Source organism: Bos taurus, chromosome 10 (assembly GCF_002263795.3).
Source record: "Bos taurus isolate L1 Dominette 01449 registration number 42190680 breed Hereford chromosome 10, ARS-UCD2.0, whole genome shotgun sequence".
Lineage (NCBI taxonomy): Eukaryota > Metazoa > Chordata > Mammalia > Artiodactyla > Bovidae > Bos > Bos taurus.
Window position 1 is genome coordinate 22,468,054 of NC_037337.1, and position 15,848 is coordinate 22,483,901.

At 43.7% G+C, this 15,848-nt stretch overlaps 1 protein-coding gene and 1 long non-coding RNA gene across 2 annotated transcripts in view; one reads left to right on the forward strand and one right to left on the reverse strand.

Moving 5' to 3' along the window:
- Window positions 1–15,848, reverse strand: part of LOC100336282 (T cell receptor alpha chain MC.7.G5) — a gene marked incomplete in the record, with an annotated part of 1,089,855 nt that overhangs the window by 204,939 nt on the left and 869,068 nt on the right.
- The window catches only part of LOC132346295 (uncharacterized), a 36,959-nt gene that overhangs the window by 1,618 nt on the left and 19,493 nt on the right, over window positions 1–15,848 (forward strand). The window lies entirely within an intron of this gene.

The following is a 15,848-nucleotide window of genomic DNA, read 5'->3' on the forward strand; positions in this document are numbered from 1 at the left end:
AAAGCCAAAGTACTGAAATGAGGATTTACCTTTGGGATTTACCTATGGGATTTATTTAGGGAACTTGAGTTTCTTGGCCAAGTGCTATGGTGAACTAAGTCTAGGAAGAAGGCATGAGTAACATGAGGATGGACAAATGTCACCCCTCACAGGTTAGTAACTAAACGTAACAGGTTCTTTTATAAGGATGAAGAAAGATCTCTGCATTCCTAATAAGGTACGTCAATCAAATATCCTAAGACTGGGAAGGCCCTGCAGGAAATATCCTCAAAGCTCGAAGGCTGAGCTTTCTGAAAGTTGAGATTCCCTGGTCCAGCTATTTTCCTAGACATGTGAACCATGTCTATTGGAAGAGTTTGACATCAAAAATTCATTCTCCTTGTCACTTTTGCTAAATCTGGGACTGGCCTGGGCCACCTTCATCTGGTTCAGACAGAGGGCAATGAAGACACAGTATGTTACTGGGGACCTAGACCTTCCAGTACTGGACTCATCTTTGAGACTTTCACTATCATCAGTGATGACAGTGTTCATCAATGCAAGAATGTGGAGAAGTTGTGTGGAAAGAACATTCCCGATGAGATATTTTTATGAAAAACATGCTGGCAGCACCTTTGCACTTTTTGGTTTGAAAAAGTCTTACTGATTATTATCAACGTTTCTTCCCATTTTAGATCTTTATTCTCTCTTCTGAGTAAAAACCACCCTCCTTCAGACCACTAAGAGCTGAGTGTTGGGACTTCCCTGGTGGTTCAGTGGTTAAGACCTTGCCCTTCAACGCAGGGGATGTGGATTCAATCCCGGGTGGGGGAGGTAAGATCCCACATGCCTTGTGACCAAAAAACCAAAACATAAAACAGAAGCAATATTGTCACAAATTCAACAAAAACTTTAAAAATGGTCCACATTAAAAAAAAAGAGAGAATAGGAGTCAAGGGTATAGAATATTAGCATAATTGAGCACATTTGATGTGCTAATCACCCAGGAGTGCCAGGTGACTTCTAGCAATTATTTTATTTAATCTTTGTAATAACTCTGTGAAATAGGTATTATTATCTCTGTTTTATCTTTGAGGAAACAGAGGTTTAAGAAGTTGGGCAACCTTGTTCAAGGTCCCACAGTAAATGAGGAGCTATGATTCTTCCTTACTTTTGTCTGATTCCACCATCCATGCTCTTTTTACAATTCAAAGAACTCATGTATAAAAACACATATGCAGCTTATAGACTAAATTTTTTAGACCAAATATTTAAACTTGGTCATATCAAGATAGGTAAAAAGACCTTAGCAACGTGAGGGACCATTTTCAGGTGATTGCTTTTAAGTTCAACACATTTTAATATTTTTGTGAACGATGAGCATATTTATTCTTGTATAATCACTTTTGTTATCTGCACTATATTGACACCTATTTAAGAGAGGAAAATACGCCTACTTAAACTGTGCCAGGAAACCTTCTGTTAACACGATAAGGATGTTTTCACAGATCTGAAATGTGGGAAGGATTATAGAATGTGTTTATCTGAAACTCAGAAAATCCCACTCTCATCTTTCTTTCCCTTTGGTATAATTATATGTTTTGCTCTTTCTGTCTCTTTCCTCCAATGTTCTAGAAGTCAAGGGCTAATAAAAACAGCCATGCCGCATGGTCAGCTTCACGTGAGAGGCAGATATGAGTTTAACTTTCTGGCCACCTGTCACCATTCAGAACAGCCCTCTGGCCAACAGGACTTCTGAAAGGGTCATTCAGGGCTGGTTCCTTAGGGTACCAACACATCTCTTCTCACACTTTGGCCCAGCCACCTCTGGATGCAGTAAGTTGGAAGATGAAAAGATTGGGAAAGTTCAAAATAGCAAAGCAAAGAAACCATTTCAAATGAAATAACAGAGGACCAAGTATGATTAAGATGGAGGTGTAGGTCTGGGACAGTGAGATCTAGCTGGAGAAAGATCACTGATCTTAGATGCAGATTCTCCTTTTATTCTGCTTACTAGAGAGATTTCAACCCCCTTCAGTTTCTCTGTGGTTCGTAGTGGTGAAAGCCCAATAATACTCAGCCTCTGGTTTCAGTTTTTTTCATTTGTATATATAAATGATTGTTGATGTTATTCCTAGTGAGAATAAATCTTCCCTCCATGGAAAATTTGAAATGCTTAACCTTAGTCCGGAGGGACTAATTTTAGAAAGAAAATTCATGCAGTCTTTCTAGAACTTGATGGTAGTAGTTCACCCAGAAGAGTGAACTGCTGTGAGTGACCTACTGGGAAGTTCAATCCAGAGGCATTGCGGATGATCCTTAGGGAGTCCCCAGCGCTTCTTATGGTCCCCGCAGATGATTCAGTGACTGGACCTCTGGAAAAGAGGGAACCCTGATAAGAATTGTGAGAGACAGACGTGATACTCTCTGCAAAAGGATGATTCATGCATTATCATGGCGGAATATCACAAAGAGGGTCAGTCCAGATAGATACCACACGCTGGAAACTGAGGGTGGAAAAGTGCTTTCAAACATACCACTGAGGCTATCAGTCTTCTTGGTTGCAGAATGTAAGGATAGTATCATGGGGAACCCAAAGGAAATAGTTCTTCCCTCCTTGCACAGCTTCCTTTTATAGAATAGAGCCTAATACAGTCAGAAACGACTTTGGGAAGGGATTGGACCCACGCTTTTGCCCACAGACATGATTTAAAAGGTTTAATAAGCTCCAGAAAATGGAGCCTCTTGGGTTGCATGGCACAATATCTTTGGAGGCAGCTACTTGGGCTTGCGTCCAAGCTCAGCCACTCACCAGTTGATGTTGGGCAATGCCTTACTCTGGCCTTGCTTCCATGTTTTCCCCTACTTACACATAGAAAAGTACTCCTTGACTGTAGGCCATCAATGAATATTGTTATTGGTACCTCTTTACAACTATTGATGATTTTCATTTTAAGGAGATTTTTCACTTTTAACTTCTTTTTGCTGAAATTTCCAAATGTTTTCTCTTTTTCTTGGCTCATAGGAAGACTGATCACAGCAGCATAGAGGGTGAGAAGGGGAAGGGACCTCAGGTTGTCTCCGTTCCGGCTTCCTTGCCTTGTGCATGAGCCTGGGGATGGGTGTAGGTTCTCACAGGGCAAAAGTAGATTTTGAACACACATTCCACTCTGGTGGGTTTCTTTTCCATTGTGTAATAACTCTTCAAAGGCTTCAATTCAATGCTGTTTAATTTCTCCAAGACTTCAGTTCAGTTCAGTTGCTCAGTCGTGTCCGACTCTTTGTGACCCCATGAATCGCAGCATGCCAGGCCTCCCTGTCCATCACCAATTCCCGGAGTTCACTCAGACTCACGTCCATTGAGTCAGTGATGCCATCCAGCCATCTCATCCTCTGCCATCCCCTTCTCCTCCTGCCCCCAATCCCTCCCAGCATCAGGGTCTTTTCCAATGAGTCAACTCTTCACATGAGGTAGCCAAAGTATTGGAGTTTCAGCCTTAGCATCATTCCTTCCAAAGAAATCCCAAGGCTGATCTCCTTCAGAATGGACTGGTTGGATCTCCTTGCAGTCCAAGGGACTCTCAAGAGTCTTCTCCAACACCACAGTTCAAAAGCATCAATTCTTCAGTACTCAGCTTTCTTCACAGTCCAATTCTCACATCCATACATGACCACTGGAAAAACCATAGCCTTGACTAGATGGACCTTTGTTGGCAAAGTAATGTCTCTGCTTTTCAATATGCTATCTAGGTTGGTCATGACTTTTCTTCCAAGGAGTAAGCGTCTTTTAATTTCATGGCTGCAGTCAACATCTGCAGTGATTTTGGAGCCCAGAAAAATAAAGTCTGCCACTGTTTGCACTGTTTCCCCATCTATTTCCCATGAAGTGATGGGACCGGATGCCATGATCTTCGTTTTCTGAATGTTGAGCTTTAAGCCAACTTTTTCACTCTCCACTTTCACTTTCATCAAGAGGCTTTTTAGTTCTTCTTCACTTTCTGCCATAAGGGTGGTATCATCTGCATATCTGAGGTTATTGATATTTCTCCCAGCAGTCAGGCTAATTCAGAAACCTGTCAGGCCAGTGACCTGTGGGAAGACCTGATCAGTGCTGAGTATAATAACACTGCCATTCTTATAATCTTATAGCACCTCATTAGCTTTCTTTTTCTTAACAGCATTGTCATATGGTGGACTTGTGTTTGTTTTGAAAAAGAAAGAAGGGGAAATTTTTGTCTCTGAATGGAAGGCGGGCTCAGGCCATTGATCCACCCATTCCTCAGTAGACAGGATCAGAGGCACTGCTGTGGGGACAAAGATCAGGAAGTGAGGAGAAGGGTCCCTGATGAGTGGGGTTTACTTAGGCTGAGAAGATAGAGCGGGAGACCAGCCTTTCATATTTATACTGAATACATGTTATGAACTTGGAATGGCACTAAGCTCCCCAAGGAATGCAAAATGCCTAGGACAGCGTTTGAGATTTCATGGAGTCTCTTTAGAAAGGGGTAGAAAGCGAGAGTGGAAGTGTAGTGGACCTTCTGGAGTTCTTTGAGGCTCTGGACTCCCACAACACCCATGAGACATCTTATTCTTCCAGATCAACTTGGCTAGGAGGAGATTTTCCAGCTGACCAGAGTGGAGAATAGCATAGCAGGGATGTGGGCTGAAAATACAGTGGTGATAGGGTGCTTTCCTGTGACAACCAGGTAAGGGAGTGGTGGGAGGCGTTCATGATCAGGGGTTGGAAGCCCTGCTGTCTTTTGACTTTTCTACCAGCTGGCTGTGGGCTGTAGAGAAAGTCAATTTCTCCATTTCTTAGGTCACCTAAGGAGGGGGAAAAATATTACCTGCTCCAGATTCCATTTGTTAATAATGCAATTCTATCATCTTGCTTTTCGTATTCTATGTTTTGACCTTTCAGCACAGCTTCCTCCCCACTGGTACTAATTCATGGAAATACAGCACATTGGTTTTAAAAAATGGAAGTCTGAATGCTTGGTGACAGAGCTTACAGCAAGAGAAGAAAAAACAAACAAACAAACAAAACCAAAAAACTGTTGCCTGTTCCTCCAAGTTACAGAAAAACTGGTACTATTATGCATCATAAAACTGGCCGTTAAAATGTTATTTCTAACAGAAAATTCTGGAAAACACCCAGACTCTAAATATATCTTACTGCTCATCCCAGACCTTTGCTGAAATGTAAGCTTCTTCTTGTAGCCTTTCTTGATCAGCTGATTTAAAAAATTTGCCTCCATCAGACCCCTGATTTCCTACTCTCTCTACCTCCCTGCAAGTCTTCTCCATGGTAATCATCACAATTTAACACATATTTTACTTATTTTGTATTTATTTTCACTAAAATAAACTCCCAACCTTCTGTATTCCCAGTGTGTCTAGAAAAGTACCTAGCATATAGTAGCTACTTAATAAATATTTGTTGAATAAATAATGTTATATTTTATGAAAATAGCTTTAATCTCCAAAAGTCTACACTTTGGACTGGTTTCCTTTCTTAATAATTTGTTGTCCTAGTAATGTATTTATACTGACAGTTCTTTTTCTGAAAGTCATAAATTCTCCTGGGGCTTTGTCCTTAAGCCAGAAAATGATCATTAAAGCTTCCCTATTCTCTCACATGTATGCAGGCAATGGAAAGCTTACAGCTACTAGTTTTTTTTTTTTTTTTTTGATTTATTTATTTGGCTGCACCGGGTTTGTGGTGCACAGGCTCTCTAGTTGTGGCACTTGGGTTTAGTTGCCCATGTGGGATCTTAGTTCTCTGATCAGGGATCGAAACTGCGTCCTCTGCACTGCAAGGTGTGTTCTTAAACACTGGGCTACTGGGGAAGTCTCTAGATTTCTTATTTAAACACAGAGTTGGAGAGCCTGCCCTATTGAAATGAATAGGAGCTCTCGCATGGTGGCTTGACTTCCTTTAGCAGGTCCTCTTCCTATGGAGCCTGCATGCTGGGTGGAGCACTGCTCCAGGCCAGCTGCGCCTGGGGGCCTCAAGCATCCAGGCTACCTGCCTTCAGAGAGTTTCTCCAGTGTCTGATCTACACAGTCGTGCACTGTTACCACTCATAGTGTATGCATCTGTGCATGTGTGAGTTGCAAAAAACACAGACCCTGAGGGATTCTGCATTCCTGAAGAATTCCAAAATCATTTGATGGTGGTGGTGGTAGGGGGAGAGGGAGTTAGGAGTTGTTCTTTCCAGTGTCTTTTGGTTCAGAGGTGGCATGCTCCAGCAGTCTGTTTAGAGAGAAAGTCTGCAAAATTCCTCTGGGAAATAATGTAGAAATGTTCAAGCTTCTCCCCAGCAGTTCAAGACTTGGGGCTTGGGGCCTTAGGACTAAAAAGAGAGAAAACATGGTGAAAGGAGAAAGCCTGCCATTCCCTGTCCTCACCCTCCCATTTGATTCAGATCATGGTGGGATGTCCAAGGAATGTAGGAGCATTGATGTCTGCTCTCCAAGAGTCAGTTATTTGGTGTTCTAGAGTGCTCTATTATCTACTCTTTAGAAAATCTTGTTAGCAGATAGATGAGGGTTGGATAAAGCATTTCTGAGGGCAAAGTTATCACCAGTCTTGTGCACTATTGCATTCCCAACATGCAGCAGTGCAGGATACATGCTGCTCATTCATTGCATATTTCACTCACTCATTCATTCAACACATGTACTGCATGCCCATTTCGTGCCAGATTTATTCCAAGTGCTAGACACAGTGAGCAAAACAGGCAAAATCCCTGTGTTCCAGTGGAGAGCTAAACAACAAATAAATAAGCAAGTAAAATATACAGCACATCAAATAGTAATAAATACTACGGAGAAAAATTAGGCAGAGAGGAGAGACGGTATTTGCTAGAGGAAGAATAAAGCACTCTGACCCCAAAATATTAGAGATGTTATTACCCCATGATTTCAATTTATACTTGGAGGCAAGATGTTGAATTGAGAAGTAGGAAAGCAGCCTCAATTCCAGTTTCTTTCACCTTGTTGATATGGAGAGTTTATTAGTCAGCACTTTCTGTCTGAGGTGCTGCAGGGGGCTAAGACCCTACCTAAAGTGAAGTTTGGTTTGAACTCAGTTCTCTTCTTTGCACGGTGGCTCCCTCACCTTAATTCACTGCAGCACTTTCTGGTGTCAGTTTGCTCATTTTGAATGCAGGGAGTTGTGGATGATAGATCTTGAGCCCTTTTGCTACTGCTATGTAAGTGACAATAAGTCAGTGAAAATGGAAGAGATGAACTCAGACACTCTGTCTCAGGGTGCAGATGTACATGGATGGTAAAGTTAACAAGTCTATCGATCTGCCAGGGACCCACAGAATTTCTCTAGCTCTCATCACATCGGCCCCAGACTCCTGTAGCTGCCATACCAGACAGTCTCTTTGAAGGCAAGGAGAAGGCCGTGAACGCATCAGCACCAGAGAGACTCTCAGTTTAGTTCAGCCGCTCAGTTGTGTCTGACTCTTTGTGATCCCATGGACTGCAGCATGCCAGGCCTCCCTGTCCATCACCAACTACCGGAGCTTGCTCAAACTCATGTCCATAGAGTTGGTTATGGCATCCAACCATCTCATCCTCTGTCGTCCCCTTCTCCTGCCTTCAATCTTTCCCAGCATCAGGGTATTTTCCAGTGAGTCAGTTCTTCTCATCAGGTGGCCAAAGTATTGGAGTTTCAGCTTCAGCATCAGTCCTTCCAATGAATATTCAGGACTGATTTCATTTAGGATTGACTGGCTTGATCTCCTTGTACTTCAAAGGACTCTCAAGAGTCTTTTCCAAGACCACAGTTCAAAAGCATCAATTCTTCAGCGCTCAGTTCTCAGGGAATTTGACTCTCAGGGAATTCTATAAGACACTGCCGCTGCTAGGCATCAGAAAGGAGGAAAATGTGGGTCTGTTTTCCATGCTGTGGCCTGGGAAACAAGCTGTTGACCTAGGGGTGGGCTCAGGAGTGAAAGTGGGAGGGGGCTGGGTAGCAGTTGTCCTCTCAGTCACGGGAGTGAGGCATTTTGTGAGAACAACGTGGAAGCTGAAATTGCAACTGGTGTTTTCAAGCAAGGGAGGGAAAAGTGGAGGAGGAAGGAGTCAGGAGGAGGAAGGAGAAGGAGCCCACTTCCATGCCCTCTCCCCAGAACTGGCCAAGGAGTCAAGGACAACCTCTGCATCACACCGATGACTAGACTTCACACACTTGTTCCCAGTTGTTCTCTAATTCAGACTGTATTATAGGTGATGGATTTCTTTAGTGTATCCCGTGGCTCCTAGCCTAGTGCCTGGGCCACTTGCCTTTACTCGGACCCAGATCCCTGCTCTGCTTCAGGAAACTTAGGTAAGCTACCCAGGCTCTCTGAGGATCAGTATCTCCATCTGTGACACAAAGCTGACAATAAAGACCTGTGGGGCTGTTATAAGGATTAAGTGAGTTCACACTTGAAAGTGGTTGCATCTTGGCACTCCATCATTTAGTTTATTTCTTCTCAGTTATTCCACTTTATCGTTGGGGCTTTCTTATGTTAGTCGCTCAGTCGTGTCCAACTCTTTGTGACCCCATGAACTATATCCCGTCAGGCTCCTCTGTCCATGGAATTCTCCAGGCAAGAATACAAGAGTGTGTGATTCCCTTCTCCAAGGGATCTTCCTGACTCAGGGATCGAATACAGGTCTCCCACATTGCAGGCAGAGTCTGTGCTGTCTGGGTCACCAGGGAAGCCTTTTTTCTTATGTTAAGTAAATTTAGGGAATAACTACTAACGTTCAATGCAATTTACTTCTTCTTATTTGTTTTTTATAACACTGTGAAGATGGAACTCATAATTTCTGAAAATGTGACTTTTCTTACTAGGTTTCAAAGATGAAGAGGTACAGATGATTTTAGAAGACATTGAAGCTTGTGTCAGGATCACAAAACCTCAGAGTTAGAAAACATTGAGAAGTCATCTGGGACCCCTGCTGCGTTGTCCTAGTTTCTTGACAGAGGGTCACGAAGCGTTGGTTGGAACGGGTCTGGTGGCAAGGGCACAGCCCTGTTGTTCCTTATTTCTGACACATCCTGGGGGCGGCATCCTCCATGGACTACCTCCTCCCAACGTCCTGAATCACGTACTGTGTCCTCCAGCTCCAGAGCCTGAAATTGTCACCCTTCCTTACTGGCAGGAGTATCCTGAGCAAGTGTTTTAGCTATTCTGTGCCTTAGTGTCCTCATTGGTGAAACGGGGATAATAATAGAAAATGCATCATAGGATTGTTGAGAGAATTAACTCACGTAACTCATGTAAAGTGTTCGGAACAGTACAGTAAGCACAGAATAGATATTAATCATTATCACAGAGAACACACAGCTATACAAATTTGTACACATATTTTCTTTCCTCCTTCTCATCAAACACATTCTTCCAGTCTCTTTCAGAAGGACCCACTGGTTCTCTTGATAGAAATACATCTTGCAGGTCTTATAAAACCATCGCTCCCAAACTTTGACAATATCTACATAACTAGCTTCCAAATGTCATCTCTATATATGTACATGTATAATATATGTGTGTGTGTGTGTGTATATGTATGTATATGTGTGTGTGTGTGTGTGTGCTCAGTCACTCAGTTGTGTCCTACTCTTTGCGATCCCAAGGACTGCAGCCTGCCAGGCTCCTCTGTCCATGGGATGCTCCAGGCAAGAACACTGGAGTGGATTGCCAAGTTCTCCTACAGGGGATCGTCCTGACCCAGGGATCGAACCCGTGTCACTTATGTTTCCTGCATTGGCAGGCAGGTTCTTTATCACTGCTGCTGCTGCTGCTGCTAAGTCGCTTCAGTCGTGTCTGACTCTGTGCGACCCCAAAGATGGCAGCCCATCAGGCTCCCCCGTCCCTGGGATTCTCCAGGCAAGAACACTGGAGTGGGTTGCCATTTCCTCCTCCACACCCTACTAGGGATTGCCTATCTGAGCACCACGGGAGCTCGTGGGCAGGATATGAGCCACTGAACCTGAAGGAAAGGCATGGATGTCAGCCTTCTCTGGCCTCCGTTTATTAATCTATTTCTTCGAGAGAAAGTCATGATCTTGTTGAAGATGCTGTTCCACTTAGATTTCTGTGTTTTTTGAGTTGCTTAGAAGTGAGCCTGCAGCAGGGTGGTAATCAGTGGCACAGTAGTAAAATCCTTCATCTCTCTCTGATGCCTTCAGGACCTCCAGCACAGCCTGGTTGGTTAAATTAACAATTTTACCTCGGAAGTTGTCCTTAAACCCGGGGCCATATAAACCCCATTCTTGGTATATGAAAGTCATTGTGTTACCCGGGGTCTTCCTGTACCAGAAAATATAGTATTTACTGATGAAAGTTGCTCCTTTCATGGAGCAGCTGAGGGTGGCAGATTTCCCCACAACCACAGTCTTTTCTTGGTCTTGAGGCACCAACACGACAGCTGACATGACTCCTAGAGAAAAGACACAAGATAGGCTCAGTGAAGACTGGGGCTAAGATCATTGAGTAAGGGGTGATATGTTCGAGGGCCTGGCCCTGGCAGCCTTGATGCCTCACTGAGTCTTGCTCAGTTAAGTTTCCAGGATCTGCCTTACCTGCCCAGAAGAGGGTGAGGTGGATGAAAGAGCAGACCCTCTGCATGTCTCGCTTGGGGACAGCTCTGCCTCCTGACTCGTTCTTGCCTGGTCCCTCCTCTGAGTCAACACATTCTCTGTGACACGTTTCTGCCTGAGGAAACCAGCCCCTGGCAGCTGTTCTGTTACGTAAGAGAGATTTTGCCAATCACAGAAAGCATGTGGAGCCTGCTGCCTGTTAATGAGATGACAATGCCCTTCAACGCTACCCACCCTAGAAATTAAGTTTGACGTTGTCACTCCATTTTCATGTTAGAGGTGTATGTTGTGTGCTCTGTGGTGCTGCTAAGAGTTAGGAGCAATAAGAATTATTGACATGTACAGTCATAATCATAAGAATTATCAAATAAGGAGGTTGATAGTGTGTTCACAAGGACTGTGGGTGTTGTAATGATTGTTGTGTTTACTGCCAACTCCCTCCAGGCAAAGTTGGATAAGGGTGACTCACCCAAGTATAAAAGAGCAATCCAATGTAAAAAACTTAGAAACCACCACTACCTCCCTGTTTATGACAGCTAAATTTAGATGTACTTCAGAAGAGAGGTGTATTTGAATGCTTGGGACCTGCACTTTGGGTTTCAAGGTTAATGCTCTAACTACCGCACAATTGCACTCATCTCACACGCTAGTAAAGTAATGCTCAAAATTCTCCAAGCCAGGCTTCAGCAATACGTGAACCGTGAACTTCCAGATGTTCAAGCTGGTTTTAGAAAAGGCAAAGGAACAAGAGACCAAATTGCTAACATCCGCTGGATCATGGAAAAAGCAAGAGAGTTCCAGAAAAACATCTATTTCTGCTTTATTGACTATGCCAAAGCCTTTGACTGTGTGGATCACAGTAAACTGTGGAAAATTCTGAAAGAGATGGGAATACCAGACCACCTGACTTGTCTCTTGAGAAACCTATATGCAGGTCAGGAAGCAACAGTTAGAACTGGACATGGAACAACAGACTAGTTCCAAATAGGAAAAGGAGCACATCAAGGCTGTATATTGTCACCCTGCTTATTTAACTTATATACAGAGTACATCATGAGAAACACTGGACTGGAAGAAACACAAGCTGGAATCAAGATTGCCGGGAGAAATATCAATAACCTCAGATATGCAGATGACACCACCCTTATGGCAGAAAGTGAAGAAGAACTAAAAAGCCTCTTGATGAAAGTGAAAGTGGAGAGTGAAAAAGTTGGTTTAAAGCTCAACATTCAGAAAACGAAGATCATGGCATCTGGTCCCATCACTTCATGGGAAATAGATGGGGAAACAGTGGAAACAGTGTCAGACTTCATTTTTTGGGGGCTCCAAAATCACAGCAGATGGTGACTGCAGCCGTGAAATTAAAAAACGCTTACTCCTTGGAAGAAAAGTCATGACCAACCTAGATAGCATATTCAAAAGCAGAGACATTACTTTGCCAACAAAGGTCCATCTAGTCAAGGCTATGGTTTTTCCAGTGGTCATGTATGGATGTGAAAATTGGACTGTGAAGAAAGCTGAGCGCCGAAGAATTGATGCTTTTGAACTGTGGTGTTGCAGAAGACTCTTGAGAGTCCCTTGGACTGCAAGGAGATCCAACCAGTCCATTCTGAAGGAGATCAGCCCTGGGATTTCTTTGGAAGGAATGATGCTAAAGCTGAAACTCCAATAGTTTGGCCACCTCATTTGAAGAGTTGACTCATTGGAAAAGACTCTGATGCTGGGAGGGATTGGGGGCAGGAGGAGAAAGGGACGACAGAGGATGAGATGGCTGGATGGCATCACTGACTCAATGGACGTGAGTCTGAGTGAACTCCGGGAGTTGGTGATGGACAGGGAGGCCTGGCATGCTGCGATTCATGGGGTTGCAGAGAGTCAGACACGACTGAGCGACTGAACTCAACTGAACTGAACTGAATCTATGAGATATTGAAATTAAACAGGCAAATTAGTAATGGAAACTAGAAAGTGCAGCTGAATCTGGGAAGAGGATCACTTGGTCTACAAAAAGGTGTCCAATATCTGAGGATGGGTGCAAGTGGAGCAGAGACCCACCTGAGGTTTCTTGTTTTCCCCAGTGTAACTGGGACCAGATTGCCCTGAGCATTCAGGTGGAAGCAAGCTCAAATTTGCTTGACCTCATGGCAGTTGCTCTTCTTCCTCTTGTCATCTCATTTATCCAACAGCCCATCTCACCCAGCATTTCTAGAGGACCATGAGCAAGTACTGAAGGTGGGCACGATTTCTGACACTACAAACGGCAATATCTGTACCCATAGGATGTGTACGTGTTCTCTAGTTTGTTGCAAAGGGCAACTTTCTGGGCTTACATACCTGATCTTTTTATATCAGGTTGCTTGGCTCTTGGCACATCCTATAAATCTAGTCATTGTTACTATGAGCCAGACCTTGAGGATTCAGTAATGAACGACAGATATGGTCTCTTCCCTCACGGAGTTTAGTTTCTAGCATGAGCCCCAGTCACTGCTTACTGATTTGCATAACGAATTTCTCCAGTGCTGCAGACTGACAAGGACCTTGCAGATGCAGGGTTTTGAGAGCATGTTACAGGGGCCAGGATCTGGTCCGGAGGTCAGGGAAGGCTTTCTTGAAGAAGTGACTTTGCAGTTGAGACTCAAAAGCAGAAGTTACCCAGGAGTGCTGGATAGTGTCTGTTTGTCCCTCCAGATCACTCTATTTCCTCCCCTAGGACAGGGGCCCCCAACCTCCAGGCTGCAGACCAGTACCTCCTGTCAGATCAGCTGCAGCTTTAGATTAGAAATAAAGGGCACAATAGATAGAATGTGCTTGAATCATCCTGACACCATGCCCCACCTCCGGGTCCATGGAAAAATCGTCTTCCACAAAACCGGACCCTGGTGCAAAAACGTTTGGGGACCACTGCTCCAGGAGGCTGACCTCAATGGAAACATCCACCTGGGTCCCTTGCTCGCTGACATCTTGTTCATTTTGGCCAATGGGAGGCACCATCAGGAGATTGGAGAGAAGGAGAAAGGTGAGTTTTTACTCCAGGCTACTTCCTGTTGGCTGTGCCTTGCTAGTTTCTGCTTTCCTCCACCGGACGCTGCAGGTTTTGGTAAAGGCTCTTGTGCTTCATACTTTAGGCCTAGGGCAGCAGCTGTTTCTCTGTTGCCAAACCGAGATGTTTCACTATCTTTTTCTGGGTTTCCCATAACCCAGCAGTATTAATCTCTTATGGCTGTCTTAACAAAGTACCACAAACTGGATGGCTTAAAACAGCAGGTTTATTGCCTCACAGTTCTAGGGGCTAGAAGTCTGAAATCAAGGTGTCAACAGGACCATGCTCACTCTGAAACCTTTAGCAGGATCCTTCCTTGCTTCTTCCTAGAAGCTGCTGGTTTGCTGGCAGTCCTGGGTGTTCTTTGGCTTGGCTGGCCTTTGCTGTTTTGTGGTGTTTGCTTAGCGTCTCTGTCTTTACAGGGCTTTCTTACAAATTCATCAGTCATGTTGGATTAGAGGCCCACCCTACTCCAGTCTGACCTCATCTTAACTAATTACATCAATTGCAAAGATGCTATTTCCATATAAGGTCACTTTCTATGCTATTGGGGGTTAGGACTTGAACATATTTTTCTTGAGGGATGCAATTCCATTCTTAACACCGGCCCACAAATGTCCTTTTCATTAGAGTCTCCCTAATCACCACTTTGACAGTGCCCTCTCTCTCCTGCTGGGATTCTGCTTGATACACCAAGTATAGGGGGCCTGTGAAGGGGAAGAACTTTCTGTAGGAGAAAGGAGGACATATTTTTAAAAGGCCCTGAGGCAGGAGGAAGTGCTGTAGGCTTAAAGTTGCATTAACATCAAAAGAACAGTTAGCAGGACTCAAATAAGCCTATCTTCTTAGATAATTATTGTTGAATTCTCCAAAATCATTCAGGAAGTCATTCTGAACAATTCCAAGATAGTGCTTATGTTTATGACTGTGATTTCTGTCTGCCACAGGTTAGAAGTAATTTTAAGAGTTTTATGCTGATGGACAAAGACAACCTTCTTCTGGGCCTGATGAAGATAGAGTCTGCCTGAACAATAAATCAAAGCCAGAGGTAGAAGACAGCAGTGGGGAGGGAGCAGGTTTTGTGGGAGTTGGGGCAGAGTGTAGGGGCTTTCCTGGTTGGCCTTGGAATATGGAATGAAGCAGGGCAAAGGCTAATAGAGTTTTGCCAAGAGAACACACTGGTCATAGCAAACACCGTCTTCCAACAACACAAGAGAAGACTCTACACATGGACATCACCAGATGGTGAACACTAAAATCAGATTGATTATATTCTTTGCAGCCAAAGATGGAGAAGCTCTATACAGTCAGCAAAAACAAGACTGGGATCTGACTGTGGCTCAGATCATAAACTCCTTTTTGCCAAATTCAGACTTAAATTGAAGAAAGTGGGGAAAACAACTAGACCATTCAGGTAAGACCTAAATCAAATTCTTTCTGATTATGCAGTGAAAGTGAAAAATAGATTTAAGGGACTAGATCTGATAGATAGACTGCCTGATGAACTATGGATGGAGGTTCGTGACATTGTACAGGAGACAGGGATCAAGACCATCCCCATGGAAAAGAAATGCAAAAAAGCAAAATGGGGAGGCCTTACAAACAGCTGTGAAAAGAAGAGAATTGAAAAGCAAAGGAGAAAAGGAAAGATATAAGCATCTGAATGCAGAGTTCCAAAGAATAGCAAGAAGAGATAAGAAAGCCTTCCTCAGTGATCAATGCAAAGATATAGAGGAAAACAACAGAATGGGAAAGACTAGAGATCTCTTCAAGAAAATTAGAGATACCAAGGGAACATTCCATGCAGAGATGGGCTCGATAAAGGACAGAAATGGTATGGACCTAACAGAAGCAGAAGATATTAAGAAGAGGTGGCAAGAATACATGGAAAAACTGTACAAAAAAGATCTTTAAGACCAAGATAATCACGGTGGTGTGATCACTCACCTAGACCCAGACATCCTGGAATGTGAAGTCAAGTAGGCCTTAGAAAGCATTACTATGAACAAAGCTAGTGGAGGTGATGGAATTCCAGTTGAGCTATTTCAAATCCTGAAAGATGGTGCTGTGAAAGTGCTGCACTCAATATGCCAGCAAATTTGGAAAACTCAGCAGTGGCCACAGGACTGGAAAAGGTCAGTTTTCATTCCAGTCCCAAAGAAAGGCATTGCCAAAGAATGCTTAAACTACCGCACAATTGCACTCATCTCACACACTAGTGAA